At 41.5% G+C, this 12,872-nt stretch overlaps 1 long non-coding RNA gene across 2 annotated transcripts in view; it reads left to right on the top strand.

Moving 5' to 3' along the window:
- LOC133067439 (uncharacterized) overlaps nucleotides 1–6,904 on the top strand; it is a 32,156-nt gene extending 25,252 nt beyond the window's left edge. For both annotated transcript variants that reach the window (XR_009695254.1, XR_009695253.1), the window contains exon 4: nucleotides 6,502–6,904. This is a non-coding gene — a long non-coding RNA (uncharacterized LOC133067439). The remainder of the gene's footprint in view (nucleotides 1–6,501) is intronic.
- Nucleotides 6,905–12,872: the final 5,968 nt, after the last annotated feature.

Here is a 12,872-nt window from a genome sequence, read left to right as displayed (position 1 = left end):
GAGAAAGAGAAATACCACTGTGATATCACTTATACATGAAATCTAAAATACAACACGGACATATCTGCAAAACAGAAGCTGACTCACAGACTTGTAGTTGCCAAGGGGAAGAGGGAGAGGGGAGGGTAAGAATGGGATTTGGGGGTTAGCAGATTCAAACTACTACATATAGAATAGATAAGCAACAAGGTCTTGCTGGACAGTGCTGGGAACTATATTCAATATCCTGTGATAAACCATAGTGGAAAGAATATGAAAAAAATAGATGTATAACTAGGTCACTTTGCTATACAGCAGAAATTAACACAACATTATAAATCAACTATACTTCAATAAAATTTAAAAAATAAACAACTAGATGGGCTCAATAGCAGAATAGAGATGACAGAAAAGTTGGTGATCTTGAAAATATATCAATAGAAATTGTTCAGTCTGAACAATGAAGAGAAAAAAGATTGAAAACATTGAACAGAGTCTCAGGAACCTATCCAGTTCAGTTCAGTCACTCAGTCTTGCCCGACTCTTTGCGATCCCACGGACTGCAGCATGTCTGGCTTCCCTGTCCATCACCAACTCCTGGAGCTTGCTCAAACTCATGTCCATTGAGTTGGTGGTGCCATCCAACCATCTCATCCTCTGTTGTCCCCATATCCTCCTGCCTTCAATCTTTCCCAGCATCAGGGTCTTTCCCAATGAGTCAGTTCTGCTCATCAGGCGGCCAAAGTATTGGAGCTTCAGCTTCGGCATCAGTCCTTCTAATGAATACTCAGGACTGATTTCCTTTAGGATTGACTGGTTTGATATTCTTGCAGTCCAAGGGACTCTCAAGAGTCTTCCCCAAGACAGACGGACCACAAGAACCAATGGTACAATACCAAAAAGTCAAATATTCATGTTATCTCAGTCCTAGAAAGAGTGGAGAAAGAGTGCAGTTCAAGAAGTAATAATTGAAAAATAGTTGCTGAATATATTGCAAATTTTTAGGTTTAAGAAACTCAACAGTCTCAAACAGGATAAACTCAAATCACCTCCTAGATATATGAGAATCAAAGTTCTTTAAAAACAAAGAAAAAGAACTTGAAATTAGAGAGAAAAGCACATTATCTATAGCAGAACATTTATTTGACTGTTGATATCTCATCAGAAACCTTAGGGACAAAAAGGAAGTAAAACAACTGTTTTTAAAAATTGAGGCATAGTTAATTTACAGTATAGTAGTTGCAAGTGTATAGGAAAGTGATTCAGTTGTATGCATATGTGTATTATTTTTCATATTCTTTTCCATAATAGGTTATTATAAGATATTAAGTACAGTTCCCTGTGCTATATAGTAGGTCCTTGCTGTTTACCTATTTTATATATTACAATGTGTATATGTTAATTCCAAATTCCTAATTTATCTCTTTCCCCCTACCCTTGCTATCCCCTTTGCTAAGTTTGTTTTCTATGTCTGTGAGTCTATTTCAGTTTTGTAAACAAATTCATTTGTATCATTTTTGAAGGGCTGAAAGAAATGAACCACTAACCCAGCTTATCCAGTGAAAATATCCTTTAGGAATGAACCTAAAATAAAAATATCCTGAGATGAAAAAAGATTAAGAGTCTTTGTTGCCATCACACCTGTTCTAAAATAAACACTAAAGGAAGTTCTTCAGGTGGAAGGGAGGTGATACCACAGGGAAACTTGGAACATCAGGAGTGAAGGACAAATGGCAGAAACAACTGTCTGGGTAAATAGACTGTTCACCTTCTCTTGAGTTATCTGAAATATGATTGACAGTTGAAAGCAAAAACTATGGCATTGGTAGAGGAAGTTTTCAATGTAGATCTATCATATGACTTATAAAGGAAGGAGGGTAAAGAGACATATGGTGGTGAGATTTCTACATTCGATTTAAGGTGGTAAATAAAGTTATTTCTTCTAAGTAGACAATAGAAAGTTAAGTGTGTATATTGCAATCACAAAAATTTTATCTAAGAATACAGTAAAAATACAAGAAATAAACTAAAATGAAATACAGAAAAAAAATGTTTAGCCAAGGAAAGAAGGAAAGTGGAGACAGGAACACAAAAACAGAGCAAACAGAAAATGAAATAATGAAACAACAGAACTAGGTCCAAACATATCAATGACATTAAATCGAAATGGACTAAACATACCAATAAGTGAAATGATCAAAGTGGATTTAAAAAGACACAACAATATGCTGTATATAATTATAATGATATAGATAGGTTAAAAGATTCAAATATGTGTACTAAAAACCACTGAACAATATTCTTTAAATGGGTAACTATATGATATGTGAATTATGTTTCAATAAAACTCTTAAAAATATTGAGATATACCATGGAAACACCAATCAAAAGAAAGCTGGAGTGGCTATATTAATATCAAAATGGACTTCAAAGCAAAGAAAATTACTAGGGATAAAGAGACATATTACCATGACAATAAAGGGGCCGGTTCACCAGGAGGACACAGAAATCCTAAATGTGTATGCATATAATAACAGGACTCCAAAATGCATGAAGGAAAAATTGATCAAACTGAAAGAAATGGAAACTCCAAACGGAAATTTGGAGACTTCAACTTTCCTCTGTAATTAATAGAGCAGATAAATAGAAAATGGCAAGGATATAGAAGAACTGAGCCATAAATCAGCTGGATTTAATTGAGGTTTATAGAACATTCCATCAAAATCCAGCTGAAAATAAAGTCTTTCCAAGTGTGCAAAGAATCTTCACTAAGAAAGACCGTATCTTGGGTCATAAAACAAGTCTTAACAAATGTATATTGAAATTGTACCAAGTATGTTATTTGATTAAAATGAAATTAAACTAGAAATTTATAGCAGAACAATAACTGGAAAATCTCTAAAACTTGGAACTTAACACACTTTTAAATAACTCTTGGGTCAAAAAGAAAGTCTCGTGGGAAATTAGAAAATATTCTGAACTGAATAAAAATAAAACATACCAAAAGTTGTGAAATGCAGTTTCAGCATTGCTTAAAGGAAAATCGATAGTATTAAATGATTATATTTTTAAAAATCTCAAATATCTAAGCTTTCACCTTCAGAAACTAAAATAAGAGAAATATAAACCTAAAGCAAGCAGAAGGAAGCAAATAATGAAGAGCAGAATTTAGTGAAATGGAAAACAAAACAGTAGAGAAAGATCAGTGTAACAAAAATTTGCTGTTTGAAAAAATGAATACAATTGATAAAACTTTAGGTAGACTGACTAGGAAAGAGAAAACATATATTATCAGTGCCAGGAATGAAAGATGAATTATCACAATAGACCTCACATGCAGTAAAATAGTAATAAGGAAATAATAATAAAAACAATTCTACAGAATAGACAACTTAGATGAATGAAATCCTTGAAAGTCACACACTATGAAAAACTCATCCAAGAAGAAAGAGTATAACATGAATAGTCCTATATTTATTAAAGAAACTGATTTTATAGTTGAAAACCACCTGAAAAATAAACTCCAGAATCAGATTTCACTGGCAAATTCTACCAGGTGTTTAAAGAAGACATTAAACTGATCTTTTCATATATGCTATCTTCCAGAAAACATATGAAAGGGGAATACTTCCCAACTCATTTCTTAAACAACCAATATGCTATGCTGTTTATTATTATTATTAATTAACTAATTTTTGGCTGTGCTAGATCTCCATTGCTGCACAAACTTTTCTCTAGTTGCAAAGAGCAAGGGCTGCTCTCTAGTTGCAGTGTACAGGCCACTCAGTGGCTTCTCTCGTTGCAGAGACAGGCCCCAGAGCAGGCAGGCTTCAGGAGTTGCGGCTCCAGGGTTCCAGAGCACAGGCTCAGTAGTTGTGCGCTGTGAACTTAGTTGCCCGTGGCGCGTGGGATCTTCCCAGACCAGGGATTGAACCCGTGTTTCCTGCACTGGCAGGCAGCCACCAGGGAAGCCCCCAACTCATTTTTTGAGACTAACTTTATTTTGATGCCAAAACCAGACAAAGATAACACAGGAAAAAGAAAACTACAGATCAATATCTCTCATGAACATAGATACAAAAATCCTCGACAAAAATGTTTCCTAACTGAATCCAGCAATATGTAAAAAATAAGTGGGTTTTATCTCAGGAATGCAAGGCATTGAAGATCAATCAATGTAATCTACTATATTAACAGTCCAAAGATGAAAAACCACAAGCCTATCATTCAGAAAAAACATTTAATTAAATTCAACATCCATTCATGGGCATACATAAAGTACTTTTATAACATCCACAAAAACTCTCATAAACTAGGAACAGGGGACTTCCTTAAACTGATAAAGGGCATATACAAAACAACCTGTATCATACCCAGTGGTAAAGACTGAATGCTTACCCACTAGCAGCAGGAGCAAGACAAGAATATTCGTTTTCATCATTCCTATTTAACCTTGTCCTGAAACACCTAGTCAGTACATTAAGTCGAAACAAGCAAATAGAAGGCATACAGGTTGGAAAGGAAGAAATAAAACTATTATATTGGCAGATGGCATTTCTATACAGAAAATCCCAAGGAATCTACAAAAATATCTAGTACTTATAAGAGATTTTAGCAATGCTGCAGGATACAAGACCAGCCCACAAAAAAATCAATCATATTTTTACATACCATCAGTGAACAATTGGAAACTGACATATAAAAAACTGTACTTAACAACAGTGCCCCCGAAATGAAATGATTAGGTATAAATCTTACAAAATACTTGCAGGATCTGTGTTGAGACTGCCCCCTTTTAAGGGACTTTCCTGGAAGTCTTGTGCAACATCTGCCCTCACATGACATTGACTGTGTCACACGGGTATCCATGGCAAGGGTGCAAGGGAGGCTGGGGAATGCTCCACAAGGACTTCATTAATCTTCACCGTTACGATCCTGAGGGGGTTCCAAGACCACATAGGCAGGGGCTGGCAGCTTCCTCTGGGTGCTTTTGGGAATGTTGTCTGTCTCAGAGTAGGTAAGAGGGATCCCTAGGAAGGACATTTTTTCCTTTCCAAGATATCTGGCTGAATGGACATGGAGAGCAGCTTCCAGTAACAGAGCCGAGGGCATGAATGTCAGATGGGCAATCAGGAGAGAGAAGAAAGAAATGCCTGGAGCAGGAGTCACTGAGGCCTCGCAGCAGTAAGTGCTGGCTGGGCCAGGGCCACCAGTCGGTGCCCACGACGTCCATCGTCACAGCCCCTCCTAAGGAAAATATCCTGTGCCCCAGGTAACCTCGTTCTGTCCTGGGTCGCCTCGTGCCACCCTTTGCCCTTTGGTCTCAGCTGATTGGATTCACGCTTGGCACCTAATCCAGGAGCAGCCAGTTCATAGGAGGGTCAACCATCCATGTCTTGCTCAAAACATTGTCTAGACATTCAGATTCCCTGGTTCAACTGTATGGAGAGAACTTGCAGGTGGGAGCAGAACACAGACATAGACACTGGGGCACTGGGGGCCAGGTCTTGTCCTGGACTCCTGTGGGCTCTCAGCAGTTTGGACCAGGGCACTCCAACTCCGACCTTCATGAACTTCTCTCCAGGCTCCTGGTATGGTCATCCCCACCACCAACCCTCTCCTTCAGAGGTGGAGGGCCTCTGCTGCTTGCAACAAACATACCAGCCCTCGGTTGTTTTAAATCAAGGTCCTCAAGCACTTCCTATGGAAATTCATTAGATTTCAATAATGGAATCAAAGTCGAGCTTTTGAGTGTTCGTTCCGGGGAGCGTGAAACATCTGACATTGTTGTAAATATTCTTACACATTCATTTAAAAAGTTCAGCATCAAAGATAGAATTCTTTGTGCTTGCAAGGATGAATATAAATTTTAGTAGAACACAGCAGCATGGTAAAAACAATATTCATATCCAATTAGGAAATTCATGGAGCAGAAATGAACTTGGAATCGGTGTGGTGCAAATATAATTGAAAATTGGGATAAAACAAGCTGTGATGGAATATCAATTGAAATGGAAACTGTAGTCATTTGTATGTACATATGCATACATAAAGAGTAATTACACTACAATATTTTTTTGGCATAGGTGTTTAATATAAGACATATTTCAATATGAACACAGGGTCAGGACTAGGAAAGGGGAGGTACAAAGTTTAAGGGGGGCTTCCCAGGTGATTCTAGCAGTAAAGAACCTGCCTGCCAATGCGTAAGAGACTAAGAGAGGCGGCTTCAATCCCTGGGTCAGGAAGATTCCCTGGAGGAGGGCATGGCAACCCACTCCAGTATTCTTGCCTGGAGAATCCCATGGACAGAGGTGCCTGGTGGGTTACGGTCTGTAGGGTTGCAAAGAGTTGGACATGACTGAGGCACAGCACAAAGCTTAAGGGGTAGCAAAAAAATAATCAAGGCGAATAGCATTTTTCTACATGTATTTTAAATAAAAATTTATGCAAAACCATGATTAAAAAAAAATCCAAATTTTAAAGATAGGATCAGTATTATCATTTTTCTTCCTCCCTCAGGTTCCAGCATTACTTGGCAGAGCCTTGCATAGCAGTATGTTTACTCATTTGCTGCCTGTCATCAGTCAAATTTTTCAACTGGTTGAGCCTTTGAAGAATTACTTTGTAAATCATTTTAAGTGTTTACAATGGAATTGAACATTTTGTAAATGAATCCTCTAAATTTTGTTCAAAAGCAATTGAAAACCTTTGGTCAGAGTGTTCTTCAAGCCTGCCAAAATAAACGTTAACTTTTATCAAATTTAAGGTACTGTAAGCAAAGCTTTCATCAAATTTCAGTTATTTCACACTGGAAAACATTTTCACATATCTCTCAAAAGCAAGGGAGTTGCTAAACAAATTAAGTAACTAGAACATGAGTGGTGGCCAAGATTTAATTTAGAGATTCTCAAATTTTTCTTTAGAATGCCTTCATTTGTGGGAAGACTATTTTGATGGATTTCCTGCCTTAAATTGAGAAAAATTATATTTTGTACTTGGATTTAAGTGAAGACAGAATTTTATGGTTTTGTAGCATATACAACTGGCAAAATATTAAAAAGAATTATAAAGTCAACTTAAATGAGAGTTTTATCTTTGCATAACATTTGTTAAGTGTATTCTAAATGGAAATACACTATCTGTGAAAATATTTGGGCTGAAATAGTTAATCATTCCCACCTAAATAAATTAGAATTGAAAATATCCTCCATCTAGCAGAATCTTCTCTAAGCTTATCAGGTACCTCTGCAGGAAAAAAAAAGCCAACTATATTCTTATTAAGAATATTGTAATCTATTGAGAAAAGGGCCATGAAGGGTGTCAACAACTTCTTTTCCACATTTCTTTACCACTGGACCATCAGGGAAGTCCCAGGGCATCCCAGTTTTGAAAGTACATGATGTGATCAGGAGGGCAGATGGATCAGCACTTTGTAACACCCCAAACCCAGCTAAACTAGGATGGGGGAGACTGGTGGTATCCAGAACTGTGACCAAATGATTCCCTGTGAATTCAGACCGTGAACCTGCTGTGGATTTGCTGCGGGAACCCGTCAAGGAGCAATTGAACAGAGTGACTGCTGAGGGTGGGCTGGGCCACCTTCCCACCCGGGCCATCCACTGCCCAGCTCCCCAGCACGGGGCTCCCCAACCCTCCACTCTGCCCTGGTCTCAGCTGGGAGGGAAAGGTGAGCTTGCTGGCTGCAGCTAGGCTGCAGAGGGAGGCTCTGAGGGGACAGTGGCAGATGGCAGCTGCACATTTGACAGTGCTGGAAGGCTGTGTGCGTGGGGGAGCCTTAGTTACCAAGGGCCCAGCTCCACAGGCTCGCACACACCCAGACGTGCACACCCCTCCTCCCTAAACGTGCTTCCACGTGTGGTAGGAAGAATAATGGCCCCCAATGATGTCTGCATCCCAGTTGCAGAACCTGTGAGTTCCTTACTTACCTGGCAGAAAGGGACTCTGGATATGTGATTAGGCATCTTGAGATGGGAAGGTGGTCCTGCATTATCCAAATGGACCTAACATAACCACTGGGTCCTTATGGAGGAAAGAAGGAGACAGGAGAGAGGTTTTTTGGTTGGCTTTGGAGATGGAGGAAGAGGCTGCAAGCCAGAGAGGGCAGGCAGCTTCTGAAAAGTGGGAAGGGCAATGAAGCAGATTCTCTTCTAGCATTCTTCAAAGGACAGAGCCCTACCAACTCATCGTGGACTTCTGACCTCTAGAACTGTAGAATAAGTAATTTGTTGGTAGTTTAAGCCACTGTGGTATAAACCATTAAATGCTTTAATAAACCTTTTATAGTCAGCATCCAGATCGGGAAACAGAATGTTGCCAGCCCCCCCCAGAACATCAGTCATTCGCAGATCACCTTCCTGATTTTTGACTCATCCACATACCACTGCATGCCACCTCTGGAGTTTTCCTTACAATTGTTAACATTTAAAAAAAAATACTTACACTACTTAAATATTTAAATATTTATCCTACTTAATGATATCTATCTGAAAAGAAACTTTCTACCACTTTGTGGAATGTTAAAACTATTGTAATGACCCAGTATTTATGGCAAGAATTGTATCTGAAAGCAAGTATGAAAATGATTGTTACCCACTTCCAGCTAGACCATTCTACCTGCTAGAGTCTCTGAACCTGATGGCTGCTCTCTCTTTATTAAAAACGGTGGTTTATTGGGAGAATTTGAGAGGTGTTGAGGACTGATGCATGCCAAGCCCAGGCTTTCACTTATCTTCAATCATAAAGATTGAAAGATAAATGAAAAGGAGCTTTGGATAATGCCAGTTAATGCCAAATCTGCGTCTGCTCCCTCACTTATGTCCCAGGTCACCAGCATTTACCTCCACCTCATAAAAGAGCAGAGGGCTTGTTTCTGACTCCTCTCAGAGTGACCTGCAACTCACTGGCTGTGTAAGCCCAGGTGAGTGACTTAACTTGTCTAGGCCCTAGTTTCTTTATGAGCAAAGAATGAAAACACAGCTGATTCTTGTTATTCGTGGTAGTCATGTTCTGTAAAGTAGCTTGGAACACTGAATTGGCAAATGTGTGCATGTGTGTGCTCAATCGCTTAGTTGTATCTGACTATTTGCAACCCTATGGACTGTAGACTACCGGGTTCCTCTGTCCATGAGGTTTTCCAGGCAAAAATACTGGAGCAGGTTGCCATTCCCTTCTCCAGGGGATCTTCCTGACCCAGGGATTAAACCTGCGTCTCTTGCTTTGGGAGATGGATTCTTTACCACTGAGTCACCTGAGAAGCCTGAATTAGCAGGACTGAGTCATTATTCCTACGGAAAACACAGGATTAGGTTTTTGTGAGCCTCTGATCACATTTTTTTCGTTGATCAAACTTAACCTTGTTTTATGTGTATTTCTGCTCGGATACATTACTTAATATGTATTGTTGATTCAAAATGGACACACCTGCTCTAACACACCTGTTTTCTCTGTAACGCACATCACAGCTTTCTTGCAGTTAGGAACACTTGCAGTTAGAAAGCACTTCAGCACGATGTTTGGGGCCATTTGAAAGAGCAAAATCACTCACAAAAAGCACAAAATTGTGAAGAGCCCTGCACTAGATGGATCACGGAAAGGACATGTTAACAGTGTGAACTTCCTGAAACAGGAAGTGGACATCAGTCAGCTCGCTGGACTTCAGCTAGGAATTTGCACGTGGGGCCACTCTGTGAATGTCCATCAGCAACCCTGAAGGCATGGTAAGCATTGATGGGGGTTAAAGTACATTTCTTTTTTTCCCCCTCTTTTATTTTTTAAAAATTTATTTATTTTTATTTTTTAATTGAGGGATAATTGCTTACAGAGTTTTGTTGTTTTCTGTCAAACCTCAACATGAATCAGCCATAGGTGTACATGTATTGCCTCCCTTTTGAATCTCCCTCCCATCTCCCTCCCCACCCCCTCCTCTAGGTTGATACAGAGCCCCTGTTTGAGTTTCTGGAGACATACAGCACATTCCCCTTGCCTATCTATTTTACGTATGGTAATGTAAGTTTCCATGTTACTCTCTCCACACATCTCACCCTGTCCTTCCCTCTCCCCATGTCCATAAGTCTATTCTCTGTGTCTGTTTCTCCACTGCTGCCTTGCAAATAAATTCTTCAGTACCATATATGTGCACCGGTATATGATATTTCTCTTTCTCTTTCTTACTTCACTCTATATAATAGGCCTAGGTTGACCCACCTCATTAGAACTGACTCAAATGTGTTCCTTTTTATGGCTGCATAATATTCCATTGTGTATATGTACCATAACTTCTTTATCCATTCATCTGTTGATGGACAGCTAGGTTGCTTCCATGTTCTAGCTATTGTAAATAGTGCTGCAATGAATAATGGGATACATGTGTCTTTTCAATTTTGGTTTCTTCAGGGTATATGGCTAGGAGTGGGTTTGCTGGGTCATATGGTGGTTTTTAAGGAATCTAGTTTTTTAAGGAATCTCCATACCATCTTCCATAGTAGCTGTATCTATTTACATTCCCACTAACAGTGCAAGAGTGGTCCCTTTTCTCCACACTAGAAAGTACATTTCATTGAGCAGGTGCATTGGCAAATCCGTGATCCGTGAACAAAGAGGATGGAGGGCAGCACCACCTTCCCTGGATCATCGCGAGTGTGAACAAGGTGACAGGCCTCCAGCAGCTTCCCCATGGTGGGTCATCAACCCAGGGAATCTTAAAGCTTGCTGTTTGTTGCTCACTGGTCCTGTGGCTTTAGCGCCTCAGACTCAGGGCAGGGAGGTACCTGCTTTCACAGCGGGGCTTCTCTGAGGCCAGGTGACAGGATGCCCAGGGGAGCCCTGCTCTGAGCTGGCACTGCAAGGCTTTGTTGGACCTGACTTGAGTTTCTGTCATACCTTTAGTTCAGCCTGAGCAGCCCATGGGTGTGTTTGCTCCTATGCTGGAGTGGCCAAGGATAGCCAGGGAGAGGGATGGGCTGGACCCCAAGAGCGAGGGCGGGCCTCCATAAATTTTGTGCTCTGGACATCTCTCCCCTCAACCTGGTACTGGCCATGGCATCTACCTGGAAGGGTTTTCTGGAAAGGCTGGTTGAGGCCAGGTGGTGGAGGAAAGCTGGGTTTGCAGATGAGTTTTATGTTCAGGGCGATAGGGAACTATGGACGTTTGTGCAGAGGGCCCATCATGGGTATGAAATGCATTTTCTGAAGGTAGTTCTGGCGGTAGCATGGAGGAGGGGGACTGGAGACAAGGGTCAGGGAGCCTGCCTAGTGGGTGGGAAAGGTCGAGGGAAGGCAGCTACTGAGGCCTCCTGTGTCTTTCGAAGTCTCATATTTTTCCCCTGAATGGTGGCTTCCGGGAGCCCCTGATGAGGGTGGGATCAGTGAGTGCCATGGGCCGGCTTGTCTTCCTGGGGCTTCGTCTGCTACAGCCGCTGAGCATGCAGACCTCCCCGGAGCTTGACAGTCGTTCGCGTTTGCTGAATTTTTCATTAGGAAAAATGGTCACCAAAGAGTGGCGGGTGAGTGAAGTTTCACCAGCACTCCTTGGGGTGTGAACCAGCCAAACCCAGTGCGGGTGCTTCCCTCCAAAGTCTCCCACTGCAGGTGAACACTGGCCACACATGCGCGTGTGTGCATAGCACCCCTGAGGGCACATATGTGCACACCTATCAACACTGGCAGATGGGTTGATTCTAAGTGTGTAACGCACATGGAAATAATGTGCGCCACACCCGCAGGCTGACGTGACAGCACAAGTCAGGGCTTCAGAGCCTGAAACTTACTAGGGAGTTATTCATCTCCCCAAGCCTCAATTTTCTCATCTGTAAAATGGAGAGACTAATAGAGCCTCTCTCAGATATCTGGTGGGGCTTCCCAGGGGGTGCTAGAGGTAAAGAACCTACCTGCTAATGTGGGAGACATAAGGGACTCCGGTTTGATCCCTGGGTCGGGGAGATCCCCTGGAGCAGGAAATGGTAACCCGCTCTAGTATTCTTGCCTGGAGAATCCCATGGACAGGGGAGCCTGGCGGGCTGTAGTCCACGGGGTTGCAAAGAGTCGGACACAACTGAAGCTGCTTAGCACCCACGCATGCACAGATACCTGTTACAAGGGTCGGAGGGGATCATCCACGTACAGTGTTAAGCGTGGTGGCCTGGCCCATGATAGGTGCGCTATCAGTGGCAACTGTTAGCATTTCTCATGATGGTAAGGACGTCTATACTTGTATAACCTCTGCATGGGGAAGGACTTAATGGGAGGACCTGTGGTTATCTTAGCAGCTTTTGACCACCTTTTAAAAAATATCACCTTAAAAATTATTTATTTGTTTTTGGCTGTGCTGGGTCTTCATTGCTCCTTTGTTTGAGGTTTCTCTGGTTGCAGTGCACGGGCTTCTCATTGCAGTGGCTTCTTTTTTTGCAGAGTACAGGCTCTAGGCACACGGGCTCAGTAGTTGTGGCACACAGGCTCGTTGCTCCAAGGCATGTGGGATTTTCTCAGACCAGGGATTGAACCCGTGTTCCCTGCATTAGCAGGCAGATTCCTATCTACTTGACCACTTACTTTTAAACTGTGCACAGCGGCCTGTCAGTTTCTCACTTTGGAAATAGTAGATCTCTCATGTTAGGGGGCTGAGAATAAACTTTCATTATAAAATCCTACAGAGAGAAGAGAAGGAAGCATGGCTGAGGGATGCAAGGGAAGCCCAGTGGGGGAGCCATGTCTGGTTGCGGCCCTTCCTAAGGCCAGCTGTGGCTCCGTGGGCCCCTCTTAAACCGTGTTCATGGTCTTCCCGCAGATTCCCTTTCCTGATTAAGTAGCTTTAGTTGGATTCTGTTACCTGTAGCCTCTAGTCAAAGCTATGGTTTTTCCAGTGGTCATGTATG

Source organism: Dama dama, chromosome 12 (assembly GCF_033118175.1).
Source record: "Dama dama isolate Ldn47 chromosome 12, ASM3311817v1, whole genome shotgun sequence".
NCBI classification, from domain to species: domain Eukaryota; kingdom Metazoa; phylum Chordata; class Mammalia; order Artiodactyla; family Cervidae; genus Dama; species Dama dama.
The sequence above is the reverse complement of the archived record's forward strand: the minus strand, read 5'-3'. Positions and strand labels throughout refer to the sequence as shown.